Consider the following 14,589-nt stretch of genomic DNA (forward strand, 5'->3'; position numbering starts at 1 on the left):
GCCAGAGAGATATACTGTAGTTGGCCAGGACTCCCCCTGGAACATGGATAAATAGCAATATTTTTTTTTTATGATAATGATGATCATCATCCACAAGAACATAAGGTAAAATGTACAAAAGTACAGTTTCACACGAAGTAAAGGAAGTGTGAAAACACAATAGAACAAACAAGATTTAGTGTTGGAGTCTAGGATTATCCTTAGCATATCCGTCTTTATTTATTAGTGTTCTCCAAAGTGTCAAGCACCATTTAACATTGGAGGCTTTTCATTTATTTTCAAATAAATATGGTTTAATGTTGACATAATCATTAAAAATATTAAGATAATCCAGGAAAATTATGCTTTCTAGAAGCCCCTACACAAGTAAGGTTCATACCACTTGGACCTCACGTTGGCATTTTGCAGTCAGCTAAAGGTACCGTCACACTCAACGAGAACGACAATGATCCGTGACTTTGCAGTGACGTTGCAGCGTCCTGGATAGCGATCTCGTTGTGTTTGACACGCAGCAGCGATCTGGATCCCGCTGTGATATCGCTGGTCGGAGCTAGAAGTCCAGAACTTTATTTCGTCGCTGGATCACCCGCTGTCATCGCTGGATCAGCGTGTGTGACACCGATCCAGCGATGTGTTCACTTGTAACCAGGGTAAACATCGGGTTACTAAGCGCAGGGCCGCGCGTAGTAACCCGATATTTACCCTGGTTACCATTGTAAAAGTAAACAAAAAACACTACATACTCACCTTCTGATGTCTGTCACGTCCCCCGGCGTCCACGCGCTGCTGCAGGGAGCTTTCCCTGCACTGACTGTGTGAGCGTCAGCCGTAAAGCAGAGCACAGCGGTGACGTCACCGCTGTTACTGCCGGCGCCGCTGACACATTCAGTGCAGGTAAAGCTCTCTGCAGCAGCGCGTGGACGCCGGGGGACGTGACAGACATCAGAAGGTGAGTATGTAGTGTTTTTTTTTTACTTTTACAATGGTAACCAGGGTAAATATCGGGTTACTAAGCGCGGCCCTGCACTTAGTAACCCGATGTTTACCCTGGTTACCCGGGTGCTGCAAGGGACTTCGGCATCGTTGAAGACAGTTTCAACGATGCCGAAGTCTTTCCCCTGATCGTTGGTCGCTGGAGAGAGCTGTCTGTGTGACAGCTCCCCAGCGACCACACAACGACTTACCAATGATCACGATCGCTGGTCGTGATCGTTGGTAAGTCACTTAGTGTAACGGTACCTTTAGGCTACTTTCACACTAGCATCGTACGACGCACGACGCAATGCGTCGTGCCGACGTACCGACGCATGCTGTGAAAAAAAAGCACAACGGGGGCAGCGGATGCAGTTTTACAACGCATCCACTGCCCCATTTTAATGTCCGGGGAGGAGGGGGCGGAGTTCCGGCCGCGCATGCGCGGTCGGAAATAGCGGACACGACGCACAAAAAAAGTTACATGTAACTTTTTTTGTGCCGACGGTCCGCCAAAACACGACGCATCCATCGCACGACGGATGCGACATGTGGGAATGCGTCGCTAATGCAAGTCTATGGAGAAAAACGCGTCCTGCGGGCAACTTTGCAGGATGCGTTTTTTCTCCAAAACGACGCATTGCGACGTGCGTCGTACGACGCTAGTGTGAAAGCACCCTAAGGCTTCTTTCACACTTCCGTCTTTTGTCTCACATCGAAATCCGTCGATTTTTGAAAATGCAGGATCCTGCAAAAAAATTTGCAGGATCCTGCATTTTCCCATACACTTGTATTAGCGACGGATTGTGACGGATGGCCATCCGTTTCATCCGTCGTGCACTGGATCCGTCGGAAAATAGCGGTCCGTCGTGGAGAGAAAATGTTCATAGGAACGTTTTTTTCTGCACGTCGGAAAATCGGTCAGCGACGGGTCCTGCACTGTCCATCGTCGGCTATAATGGAAGCCTATGGACGCAGGATCCGTCGCTGACCGTCGCACACAGGAATCCAGCGACGTATCACATTTTTTTCCCTCTGAGCATGCCCGGAAAGATTTTCAAGGCAGGGGAAAAAAAAAAATCTTTCTCTCTCTCTCTCGTCCCCAGAATGCCAATTCCCATAGCTGCACTGAAAAAGCTCAGCTGACGCATCCGTCTTAACACTGGATGCCTCCGTTGTATCACTATTTTATTGACTTCCGTCGGCACGTCTTCCCGACGCATTATGACGGGACACTGCCGACGGAAGTGTGAAAGAAGCCTAATCTGTCATTTTTCATTTGCTTTATTTGGGTTACCAAACTGTGCTTTCTAAATCAGTGACCCACACACAAGCTATCCAACACTTTATCATCTATAATTATTTAAGTATCACTCGGAGACAGGAGGCAGGCAGTTGGTGTAGAATAGGGAGAGAGGCAGAAGAACTGTTGGTGCAGGGCCAACCACTGCACTTGTAACTCATTAGCATACAACTTCATCTATGGATTTCTCTAAAATGGTAAAATGGATTTCTACAAGAAAGGTGAGAATTTACTTTTCCTGCTGACAGGTTCACTTGAATGTAAACTACAGACATTTTCATGCTGTTGCGGATTAAAATGATACCTGGGGTGAAGAAATATGTCTTGTGGTTCTTGTGCAATCAGTATTAGAAGTTTTCAGTTAATGATGTGTCTGTTCTCTGGGGTGGGACTGTAGGCAGAGTCTTATCTTCCTGCTCTAGGCCAGAGAAACCAAGGACAGACCTGCCCACTGGCCGCCTCGAAGCACAAACAGTCTGTCTCTCTCTGATGAGGAACATGTTTGTGTTTTGGGGCAAACTTTGTGCTGGTCTCTCCTTGGTTTCTCTGGCCTATAGCAGGAAGATAAGACTATCCCTACAGTCCCGCCCCGGAGTACGGGCAGTTCATTAACTGAAAACTTCTAACACCGATTACACAAGAACCACAAGACGGATTTCTTCACTCCACGTATCTTTTTAATCAGTATAACAGCAGCAACATGACAGCACTTGTAGTTTACTTAGCAAAATCCTGCTGACAGGTTCACTATAAAAACATTTTTACAGACATGCCATTATTTGGGGTATAAATTTCTGATAAGTTTTCCTTAAAGGGATGTGTTTGTGATAAGGAGTGTACTACGGGCACTTCTGTGATTATCACAGCTGTGATTGAAAATCTACCTGTGTGTTAGCTGAACACCGGACAACTGTAGGAATATGGGTGCACACCAAACAGATAAATCCAATATAGATATATCGTCCCAGCTGCTGCAAGCTACAATCAGGACCGCCGCCTTCAGAGTATCTGTGCATGGCAAGCACAGACCACATCCAGCTCCGTCGTGTCTAGAATGGAGATGCTCCTATGAGGCATGACGTCAAGGGATTACATGGATTACACCGCTGTGCTCATAACAGGAAGTTGCTGTTCACGTGTGAGGGGAAGACAGGAGTGAGGTGAAAATGAGAGGAGTGAGGGAAAAATAGTGGATCGAGGCAGGTACGGACTGGGACTGAAATTCAGCCCTGGCATTTGAAATTACACAGGCCCATGCTGTCACTGTCACCAAGCACCAGATGGGATATAATACTAATATTACCCCGGAAGGAGGAAAGCAAGATTTACTACAAGACCAATATATCTAATGATATATAGATAATATAATGTCCTGCTGGGGTGAGTGACGGAGTCAGCAACTTTATGCTTCGTCGCAACTCTTAACAAGTATGGGTAAGTTGAGCAGACTGATTCTGTTAACAATGTAGCAGACAAGGTAGCCCACAACCAGACAGGCCCTTCTGGCATTTGCCAGAATTGCCAAATGGCCAGTCCGGCCCTGGATCGAGGGGAAAATAGTGGAGCAAGAGGAAAATAGTGGACTGATCGGAAAATGACAGGTGTAAGAGGGGAAAATAAGAGGAGTGAGGGGAAAATGAGAGGAGTGAGGGGAAAATAAAAGAAGTGAGGTGCTGCTGCAGTATGAGGCTGTGTATAGAGAAGAGTGAGGCGCTACAGGTGGTGGCTGTGTATAAGGCCACATTCACACTAGCAGTATTTGGTCAGTATTTTACTCCAGTATTTATAAGCCAAAACCACGAGTGGGAGAAAATTACAGAAATGGTGACGTGTTTCTAATATACTTTTCCTCTGATTGTTTTACTCCAAGTTTTAACTTACAAATACTGAGGTAAAAATACTGACCAAATAACGTGTGAACGAGGAGAACAGTGTGGTGGTGCAGAAGAAGTAGGCTGTGTTGTTTATCAAAAGGCCCTTGAATGAGTTGAAAATAAAATACTATCAATACTTGGGTAATCATTTAGTTCAGCGAGTATATATATTTATGGATTAATTTCAGGACTGTTTTAATTGGATGGTGAGTGCCACCTTTTTTCGGACCATATTTTTTTAAAGGGATATTCTCATCTACAAGATCCTATCCCAATATGTGGTAGGTGTAATAATAATAATATTAGCAAATATCTCCAGTTAGAAATGTAGTATAGTTTTTCTGATTCACCATGTCTCTTTCCTCATGTGCAGGCATTGCAGGACCTTAGGTAACCATGGTTACAACCACTGATGAAGTGACAGTTGGCTAGTTGCTAATGGTCATAACCATGAATACCTGCAATGCTCTGCACATGGGGTAAGCGACATATTGAATCAGAAAAACTATACTATATTTCTAACTGGAGGTATTTACTAATATTATTATTATTATTGCACCTACTAGATATTGGGATAGGATCTTGGATATGAGAATACAGCTTTAAGTCCAGTGTATGTTCTCATTCCGTGACTGACAGATTTTTATTTCAGAGTGCAGATATGCACAGTGGCCAATTGCTAGAAAGACCACCCTTTGGACTTGAACCCCAGATAGTTTGCTGTCAGAGTACACATGTAATTACTGAATCTCTGGGCTCAGTTATCCAATAGTGCCTTAGGCTTCTTTTACACTTACTGTGGTTTTGCGTCCCCAATAGATTTCTATGGGGCCGCAAAAACGGGCCGCAATAATTCCACGGAGCGCCTTATGGCCGTGAGGGAGTATTTACTTACGGTCAGGGCCCCATTGAAAATCAATGGGGCTGCAAAAACAACAGAAGCTTGTTGTTGCGGTGCACCTTGACTTCTGTTTTTTGCGGAACGCCGTTTTATTTTCCCCAATACTTTTGCCACAGTATTGGAAACAAGATAAATATCGATCAGCAAGTTTTTTGCAGTCCATTATTGCGGCAGACCGTGAAAATTGCGGCAATACAGCCTGCAAAAAAGGCCCGCAATAACAGGCTGCAAAAAACACGGTAAGTGTAAAAGAAGGCTAAGTTGCTGAAGGAGTCGTAGCCTCTTGGATTGTTTCTTTTTGGCTATTAAGACTGAGATGTACATTCATTCATATTTTTTTTGCATGTTTTAAATTGCACCTCTATCACCCTCTACTATATTTTGTATAGGGAATCTGGTACTTGAACTTATAGGGAACCTGTCACCAAGTTTGGCTGATACGAGCTACGGACATCGCCTTTCAGGGCTTATCTACAGCATTCTATAATGCTGTAGATAAGCCCCCGATCGAACCTACAAGAGAAGAAAAATAAGTTTTATTATACTCACTCAGGGCGGCCCGGTCTGATGGGTGTCGCAGGTCTTGGTCCGCCACCTCCCATCTTCTTGTGATGCCGCCCTCCTGCTTGCTTCATGGCTCCCCGGCATCGCGCTCCTGTGCAGGTGTATTATCTGCCCTTTTGATGGCAGCACAAAGTACTGCAGTGCGCAGGCGCCGGAAAGGTCAGACAGGCCCAGTGCCTACGCACTGCAGTACTTTGCTCTGCCCTCAACAGGACAGATAAGTACGCCTGCGCCGGAGCGCGATGCCGGGGAGCCTGTGAAGCAAACAGAAGGGAGGCATCACAAGAAAATGGGAGGCACTGGACCAAGACTTGCGACACCCACCGGACCGGACCGCCCTGCAGGTGAGCATAATAAAAGTTACTTTTCTCTTCTTGCAGGTCGGATCGGGGGGGGGGGGGGGGATTATATACAACCTAATAGAATGCTGTAGATAAGCCCTGAAAGGGAGTGGCCGTATTTTAAATCAACCAGAACTGCTGACAGGTTCCCTTTAATGTGGTTTGTCCAAGTCAAAGACTCATCTGTAACGAAAGCCGTTGTACAACCATAGTGAGACACTGGCATTACTTATGGGAAATGAATGATTTTTAGCATAATGATAATACGAGACTGAATCCCCGCATCTGCTGATAAGGTGCATTTACATTGGCAACAACCATTTCTGGGAATGCTTGTTTATCGATAACAGGTTAGTGAAAACAGGCTGGCAATCACCTGACAAATAGGAAATAACTCCCCAATCACTGGAGGTCTGATCTCTGGGACCAGACTGATACCAAGAATGGAGCAGAGGTTGATTATGTGCACTGATGCTCCAGTCCCTATTATGGGAGTGCAAAAGACCAGCAGAGTTAAGTGCTTGGCTATCTCCGGTGGTCTCATTAAGAATGAACGGAGTGGCAGAGCGTATGATCAATCCCTGCACTAGTCATACGGGGCTTTTCAGAGTTCTGGTAATTGGGATCGGTGGGGGTCCCAGTGATCAGACCCCCAGCTATTAAGAAGTTATTTCTTAGGCTATGTGCACACGTTACGGATTGGTGTGCGGATTTTTCTGCACTGTTTTTTGCAAAATCCGCAGGTAAACCACGAATTTACAGCGGTTTTTGTGCGGATTCCACCTGCGGTTTTACACCTGCAGATTCCTATTGAGGAGCAGGTGTAAACCGCTGCAGATTCCACACAAAGAATTGACATGCTGAGGAAAAAACAACGCTGCGTTTCCGCGCGTTTTTTCCCGCAGCATGGGCACTGCGGATTTTGTTTTCCATATGTTTACATGGTACTGTACAACGCATGGAAAACAGCTGCAGATCCGCAGCGTCAAATCCGCTGCAGATCTGCAGCAAAATCCGCAACGTCTGCACATAGGCTCAGCTTATCAATAGGGGGTAACTTTCAAACTTGAGTATACCCTTTTAAGGCTAAATTCACATGTCCAGTAATCATCCTTTAGAATAAATCCAGCAGCAACCCATTGACAAAAAAAGTTGCGTAGACACAACTGACTTTGACACAACTTTGTCCACCTGAAAAAAAAACTGATTTCAACTGGATCCGTAATTTTTGACATTTAAGTTTATGGAAAATGGTTCCGTTAATTAGCCATCCGTTTTTCTCTCATTTGAAAAATATCTGTTTTTTGCTTACTGGAGATATAAAAATAAATATTTTACATATACTATTACTATTACTGGACATGTGAACTTTCAAGTAATTATCTATTTGAAACTGATCCAGTAAGCAAAAAATTGATCCTTCTGAAATGGGTGAGAAACAGATGGCTATTTAACGGATCTATTTACCATAGACTTCAATGTTAAAAAAAGGATCCAATTGAGTCGCCCGCCAGGGCCGTGGGGTATTCGGTACCGGGTCCGGTCGCAATTAAAGGGGTGATCACGGTGGCAGCGGCCTGGGCTGTGGCCCTGGGCACTCAAGTAAAAGGGAAAGGTCTTTTAAGGGATTTGGAATAAAGTTTGTAAAATAAGAAATGTTTGTGACGCCACCTGTGGTATTCGGTCAGTGGGGACCAACGCTGTTTAAAGGGGTCCTCTGGGGTGATGTCATAGCAATTAAGATGGTATAACTTCCCACAGGTGAAGCTGGGTCCCCAGGGCTCCCGATGTGTAGGTGAAGATGGTGGATGGTGTGGTAAGAAACGAAGGACACAGGTTTGCAGTCTCTTTACCTGGTTTACTGAAGGCTTCAGGCAACCGCAGTCCAGGGCACCAGAACACAGGTACAGGCAGGGTCTGGCCAGCTTGGAAGCAAGTTCAGAGTCCCCTTTACCAGGTGGCGTTAGAAGCCTTCCTACCAGCGCTTAGGAGGAGTCCCTTACTGCCTGTGGCTCCTATCAAGGTCCTCACAGTTCTCTTTCCTCCTTAAAGGTGGGACACAAACCCGTATGACAGGTGACTCGAGCCTTTCCACAGGGTCTCTATCACGACCCGGGCTCTATGCGCCACTGTGTCTCTTGGGTATTAGGGCGGAAAGGCTATGTGTAGTCCAACTGTCCTGTCGGTTTCTGCTGTGCCTCCTAGAGTCCGACACAACCTCTGTCTTCCGGGTACCGGAATCTGCGCTCTACAGAGAGGTAGCCCAATCGCAGCTGTCCTCCCCAGGTGTCGCTCTCCTGCACGCTCACTACAAATCTGTTCGTCTTCCTATGCTCTCTTTCTCCAGGAGCTGCAGCACCCTCGTGGCTGCACGGCCCCTCCAGTCTTTCCAACTGCTCTTCTCTGCTTGCCAGGAGCTGCAGACTCCCACGTCTGCTGAGCTACACTCCTTTCTTACCAGCTCCGCCTAAGCTGAAGTTCCTTGACCAGCTCCTCTCTGACAATCTTTGACTGCACTCAGTTCCTGCCTCTGGCAGACTGTTCCAGTCTGCTGTCTGGCACTCTCTGACTTTCCCTCCAGTCCTGAATGTATATATAGGGAAGTTCCCCTTAAACTGGGTTTAGAGCTCCCCCTTCTGGCCTGGAGTGTGAACATTTTGTATGTTTGTGGTTACCTGATAAAGAAGATCTTCCTTCGCTTCCAACGTGACATCACTCTCCCCATGAGGAAAGCAATGCCACCGTAACAACCAGGACCCTGGGGTGTTAACCAATTAAACTCAGTTTTTTTCACACGGACAAAAAATGAAACCAGTTTTATAAAAGGCACATAGTGAAAAGGTGCCCAGTTCTGAATTGAGTATTCGAATTAGGACCATGTACACCATGTATTAGCAAAGAAGTCATGTCAAATAGAAGGATATAATGAAATCTCAGCTTCTTACTGGAGACAGATTTACCATATATAGGCCATAAGACAGATAAGTGAGGCCAACCCCACTGATCTTGCATTGAGGTCTTCTGGCTGTCTCCTAACATATTATCTTGGGGGTTATAATGCGATTGGAATTCAGTTGCTTATCTCCTTGTCAAGCAAAAGGATCAGCCGTTGCCACAACATTCTGCCAACGGGTCTCTCTGAAGCCTGCCATAAGGCATTAGGCAGCCATCTTGGCCCGGTTCTTCCATGCACAGATGCACTCTTTCAGTGGTGTGGTCTTGTGTTTTCTATGACAGCGCCATCCCAGATATGTCTTATCGCTAGATAACAGAAGGATCAGCAGTCTGAAATCAGACATGCAAGATCCTTTACTCTTCTAACAGTCAATTAACCGAGGTCCCATACAGTTTAAACTGTCGGCCAAACCAGTCAATATGACTAGGTTCTGCCATCATTAGCCTAATGTGTATGAGGGGGGGCTTTGTAGTGTTTCTGTGTATGAGGGAGTTGGGAAATGATTGTTTGGCCAACATACGTCTAATACGTGTGGCCACCTTAATGGTTGGATTCTGCTGATCAGTTTGCATCAGATCCCTTTCTCTAATCTGCAGCTATGTTAAGGCTGAGTCACACATAACGATATCGTTAATGATATCGTTGCAACGTCACACTTTTGGTGACGTAGCAACGATCCCGCTAACGATCTCGTTATGTGTGACAGCGACCAACGATCAGGCCCCTGCTGGGAGATCGTTGGTCGTTGGGGAATGATCACAACCATTTTTTGGTCGCTGATCACCCGCTGTCATCGCTGGATCGGCGTGTGACGCCGATCCAGCGATGTGTTCACTTGTAACCAGGGTAAATATCGGGTTACTAAGCGCAGGGCCGGGCTTAGTAACCCGATATTTACCCTGGTTACCATTGTAAAAGTAAAAAAAAAAACAGTACATACTCACATTCTGATGTCTGTCACGTCCCCCGGCGTCCACAGGGTTAAAACTGCTTTCGGCAGGAGCGCTGCTAATGCACGCGCTGCTGCCGAGAGCTTCCCTGCACTGACTGTGTCAGTGCCGACCGTAAAGCAGAGCACAGTGGTGACGTCACCGCTGTTACTGCCGGCGCTGACACATTCAGTGCAGGGAAGCTCTTGGCAGCAGCGCGTGCATTAACAGCTGCTAATTTTTTTTTTACTTTTACAATGGTAACCAGGGTAAATATCGGGTTACTAAGCGCGGCCCTGCGCTTAGTAACCCGATGTTTACCCTGGTTACCCGGGTGCTGCAGGGGGACTTCGGCATCGTTGAAGACAGTTTCAACAATGCCGAAGTCGTTCCCCTGATCGTTGGTCGCTGGAGAGAGCTGTCTGTGTGACAGCTCCCCAGCGACCACACAACGACTTACCAAGGATCACGGCCAGGTCGTATCGCTGGTCGTGATCGTTGGTAAGTCGTTTAGTGTGACTCCAGCTTTAGTGAACTGTGACAATTCTGATGAGAGATAACAATTCACAGCAGGGAAGTGGAATTGTTAATTAGAATCCAAGTAAGGGTACCGTCTCACTATACGATTTACCAACGATCACGACCTGCGATACGACCTGGCCGTGATCGTTGGTAAGTCGTTGTGTGGTCGCTGGGGAGCTGTCACACAGACCGCTCTCCAGCGACCAACGATGCCGAGGTTCGCTGGTAACCAGGGTAAACATCGGGTTACTAAGCGCAGGGCCGCGCTTAGTTACCCGATGTTTACCGTGGTTACCAGCGTAAAAGTAAAAAAAAAAAAACCGTACATACTGACCATCTGATGTCCGTCAGGTCCCTTGCCGTCTGCTTCCTGCTCTGACTGAGTGCAGCCGTACAGTGAGAGCAGAGCGCAGCAGTGACGTCACCGCTGTGATCTGCTCTCACTTTCCGGCCGGCAGACAGTCAGAGCAGGAAGCAGACGGCAAGGGACCTGACGGACATCAGATGGTGAGTATGTACGGTTTTTTTTTTTTTACTTTTACGCTGGTAACCAGGGTAAACATCGGGTTACTAAGCGCGGCCCTGCGCTTAGTAACCCGATGTTTACCCTGGTTACCAGCGAACGCATCGCTGGATCGCTGTCACACACAACGATCCAGCGATGACAGCGGGAGATCCAGCGACGAAAGAAAGTTTCAAACGATGTGCTACGACGTACGATTCTCAGCAGGGTGTCTGATCGCAGTAGCGTGTCAGACACTGCGAGATCGTAACGATATCGCTAGAACGTCACGAATCGTGCCGTCGTAGCGATAAAAATGCCACTGTGTGACGGTACCCTAAGTCCAATGTGATGAAAACTCCCATTTCCCCAACCAGAAACTAAGGCTATGTCTCCACGGTCCGTCTGGGGGCCGGTATCGGCGCAGCGGCGAAGCCGCTCGGCGATAAGCCCCGCCCCCTTAATGGGACGCGATGGTGCCGGATGTGTACAGTACACATCCGGGATCATCGCACCCCTCGCCATAGGGCCCTGTGATATGCCTTGCGGGGACGCTGCGTCCCCGCAAGGTGTACGGACATGCTGCGTTCTGAAAAGACGCGCAGCATGTCCGGAGTCGCAGGGCCGCCGCGTGCGGGTTTCCACGCATAGTGGAGACGGGATTTCATAAAATCCCCTCCACTATGCTGGAACATCTGGACGCTGCTTGTTTGACGCTGCAGCGTCAAACAAGCAGCGTTTACTGACCGTGGAAACATACCCTTAGGGTATGTGTCCACGTTCAGGTTTGCTTCAGGCTTTGGTCAGGATTTTATGCAGGTAAAATCCTGACCAAAAATGCACCTGAGGTCACTGGCAGGTCACCTGCGGTGTTCCTGCGTGTTTTGCTCATTGTAGCAACATGCTGCGTTCTGAAAAAACGCAACGCATGTGCGTTTTTGCGGGAAAAACGCATGTGTTTTTTAATGCACAGTGGAGACGGGATTTCATTAAATCCCCTCCACTATGCTGTAACATCTGGACGCTGCGTTTTTGACGCTGCGGCTCAGTGCTGCGTCAAAAATGCTGCGTTTCCTGAACGTGGACACATACCCTAAGACATCAGGGATATGCTTCATGCTGCGGTTTTATAAAATGATGGTGTGATAGCTCATCTGGTATAATTCAATGTCGACATATGTCCAAGAATAATACCTTGGAAGTAGGAACAGATCTGTTGGTTCATCATATTTACAGAGGCTAAATGCAAAGTGTATTAGGCTTTCCATATACAGTTAGGGCAGCTTCATACGAGCATATAAAAAATTATTCAGTTTCATCAAGAAAAGTGTGACAAATTTTTCTCACTTGTCATCAGTGTGCCATCCGCATTTTTGCAGTAGCTTTTAACCATTTACTACGTTACAGAATTGCAGTGTATCCTGTATCCGTAAATATGTATGCTACACTGTGGCATCCAATTTTATTTTTTTTTGCTCCCATAGACCTATACTGTGATTTTTATTTTCACACACAGATTTGTTCAGTGAAAAAAAAATCATTAATCCGCATTGCCCCACTGAATAACATTGGTTCGAGTTCAATCCATTTTTTTTTTTTTTAACAGATAGCACTCGGACTGAAGGTGTGATTATGTACACAAGCCCTGAAAATCATTTTCTAAATTTTGACCAGTGCATTTTATGATGGATAATAAATGACTGACACTTTGAAGGAAATCCAATGAACCCATAATAGTCCATCACGCAGGAGGACAGCGAAAAAACTGGCAATATATTAGAAATTTGGGTAGATGACATTCTAGAAACGACAGGTTCTCCATCAGTCTGGTTACATCTAGTTGAGATGAGGGTGCTGATTAATAAAGTGTCGGTAGACCCCTGCATCGATCTGGGACTAGGTGTGAAAATTGGTAAGGTGTCTATAATAATGGGCAGCACGGTGGCTCAGTGGTTAGCACAGCAGCCTTGCAGCACTAGAGTCCTGGATTCAAATCCCACCTTGGACAACATCTGCAAAGAGTTTGTATGTTCTCTCCGTGTTTGCGTGGGTTTCCTCCAGGTACTCCGGTTTCCTCCCACATTCCAAAGACATACTGATAGGGAATTTACATTGTGAGCCCCACTGGGGACAGTGATGATAATGTCTGTAAAGCGCTGCGGAATATGTTGGCGCTATATAAAAATAAATATTATTAAGATTATTATTATAATAATGGCATTATCTGTATCGTTCTTTCATTTGATTGATGGCTCAAATATGACAGCGATTACACCTGAGCACTTGAATTGATAACTGACACAGTCTTTCCGATTACTAAAACCACTACTGAATGGCCATCTTAAGACTCTAGATAGGCAAAGATATGCAAGTATCACATCGATAGGATCAACAATCCATACAAGGTTTTATTCAAGTCCAATCCATTTTCCCATAATGTAAAACATCTATGATCTCGTTATCGTTGTGGAATAAATGCGCGGATTATAATTCGATGGCTCATCATCGGTCATATTTCATGGACTATTACTACAAGTGAGGCCCAGAGCTATGGACTAACGAGCGATGTGAAACCACGTATAAGCCTTATATATGCAGTACAGAAGTCACGTTATAAATAATCCTTACCGCTCTCTCCAGCTCAGGGAACAAGTAGTCTGGACCTGACAGTCACAGAACACTGCAGCTCAGTCAGATGCAATAGGAAAAGGCTGTATTGTCCCAGGGCTTTGAGCAGAAGCAAAGAAGTAAGATAGAGATGTAGTGAGCAGCGTGGAAATGAATGGGTGCAGATGTAGCATTGTGTAGTACAGGCAGGGCTGCTATGCTAACCGCACCCCCAGCAGGGGAGTAGCCACAAATCTACAAAGAGGCAAAGGGGGAGATTGGTTCCACAGTAGGTGGGCAGAGCGAGCCTGCCTCATATACACATTCCTCAGCGAGGCTGCTCTAATGTCACAATAAGGGGAAAACATTACTTCTTGAACATGACCAAAACATACTTTACTATTTTTACTTAGAAGCGAATATTTTTTTTTTAAAACATTATATTTCCATTTTTTGCAGTAAGATGCGCTGTGGTCTGATGTTGGCATTTAGAAAATATAAGCAACACTATACAAAAAAGAAGACTTTTTTTTGCCATTTTTTCCACAATTTTGCAGTTTTTGGGTTCCTGTTTAATTACTTTTATTTATTTTATTAAAAATGCTGCATGGCTTTTTTCAACTTTTTTTTTTTTTTTTTACCGGAGGCTTCTCTATAGTAGACAAATGCATAAAAAGTGCTCAAACACAAAAAGATAATTGTAAAAATTGCATGATTTTAGAAGTGCAAACAAAAACTCAAATATGTGTGAAACAAGCCTGAGGCCAGTGTTAACACTTGCGAGTTCAATGCGAGAAACTCACGCAAGTCTCTCGCATCAAGTCCCGGCACTGCCACCGGAACACAGGACCGGAGTTTGCAGCAGTGCCGGGACTTGATGTGCGAGTTTCACACATTGAACTCGCAAGTGTGACCCCGACCTAAAGCTGGTCAGACACATTAGATTTATACTGGAACATTGATTTTGGAACAGGTGACCATCCATGGTGTATTTGGGTTCTTTTGACTCCCTCAAATGAAGATCTTGAGAGACATAAAGAACAGGCAGTTGAATTTCAATTGTCTGATCCTATTGTTTCCCAGTAGATAAGTCCCCATCAGGAGTGTCTGGAACTAGT

The 14,589-nt window shown here is 45.7% G+C and overlaps 1 protein-coding gene across 1 annotated transcript in view; it reads right to left on the reverse strand.

Annotated features, from left to right (window-relative positions):
* The window catches only part of ENTPD3 (ectonucleoside triphosphate diphosphohydrolase 3), a 111,061-nt gene extending 97,371 nt beyond the window's left edge, over positions 1-13,690 (reverse strand). Inside the window, exon 1 of the mRNA XM_077268997.1 lies at positions 13,493-13,690. The gene's annotated coding sequence lies outside the window, so the exon portion shown is untranslated. The remainder of the gene's footprint in view (positions 1-13,492) is intronic.
* Between the last annotated feature and the right edge of the window lie 899 nt (positions 13,691-14,589).

This window comes from Ranitomeya variabilis, chromosome 6 (assembly GCF_051348905.1).
Source record: "Ranitomeya variabilis isolate aRanVar5 chromosome 6, aRanVar5.hap1, whole genome shotgun sequence".
In the NCBI taxonomy this organism is placed as follows: Eukaryota; Metazoa; Chordata; class Amphibia; order Anura; family Dendrobatidae; genus Ranitomeya; species Ranitomeya variabilis.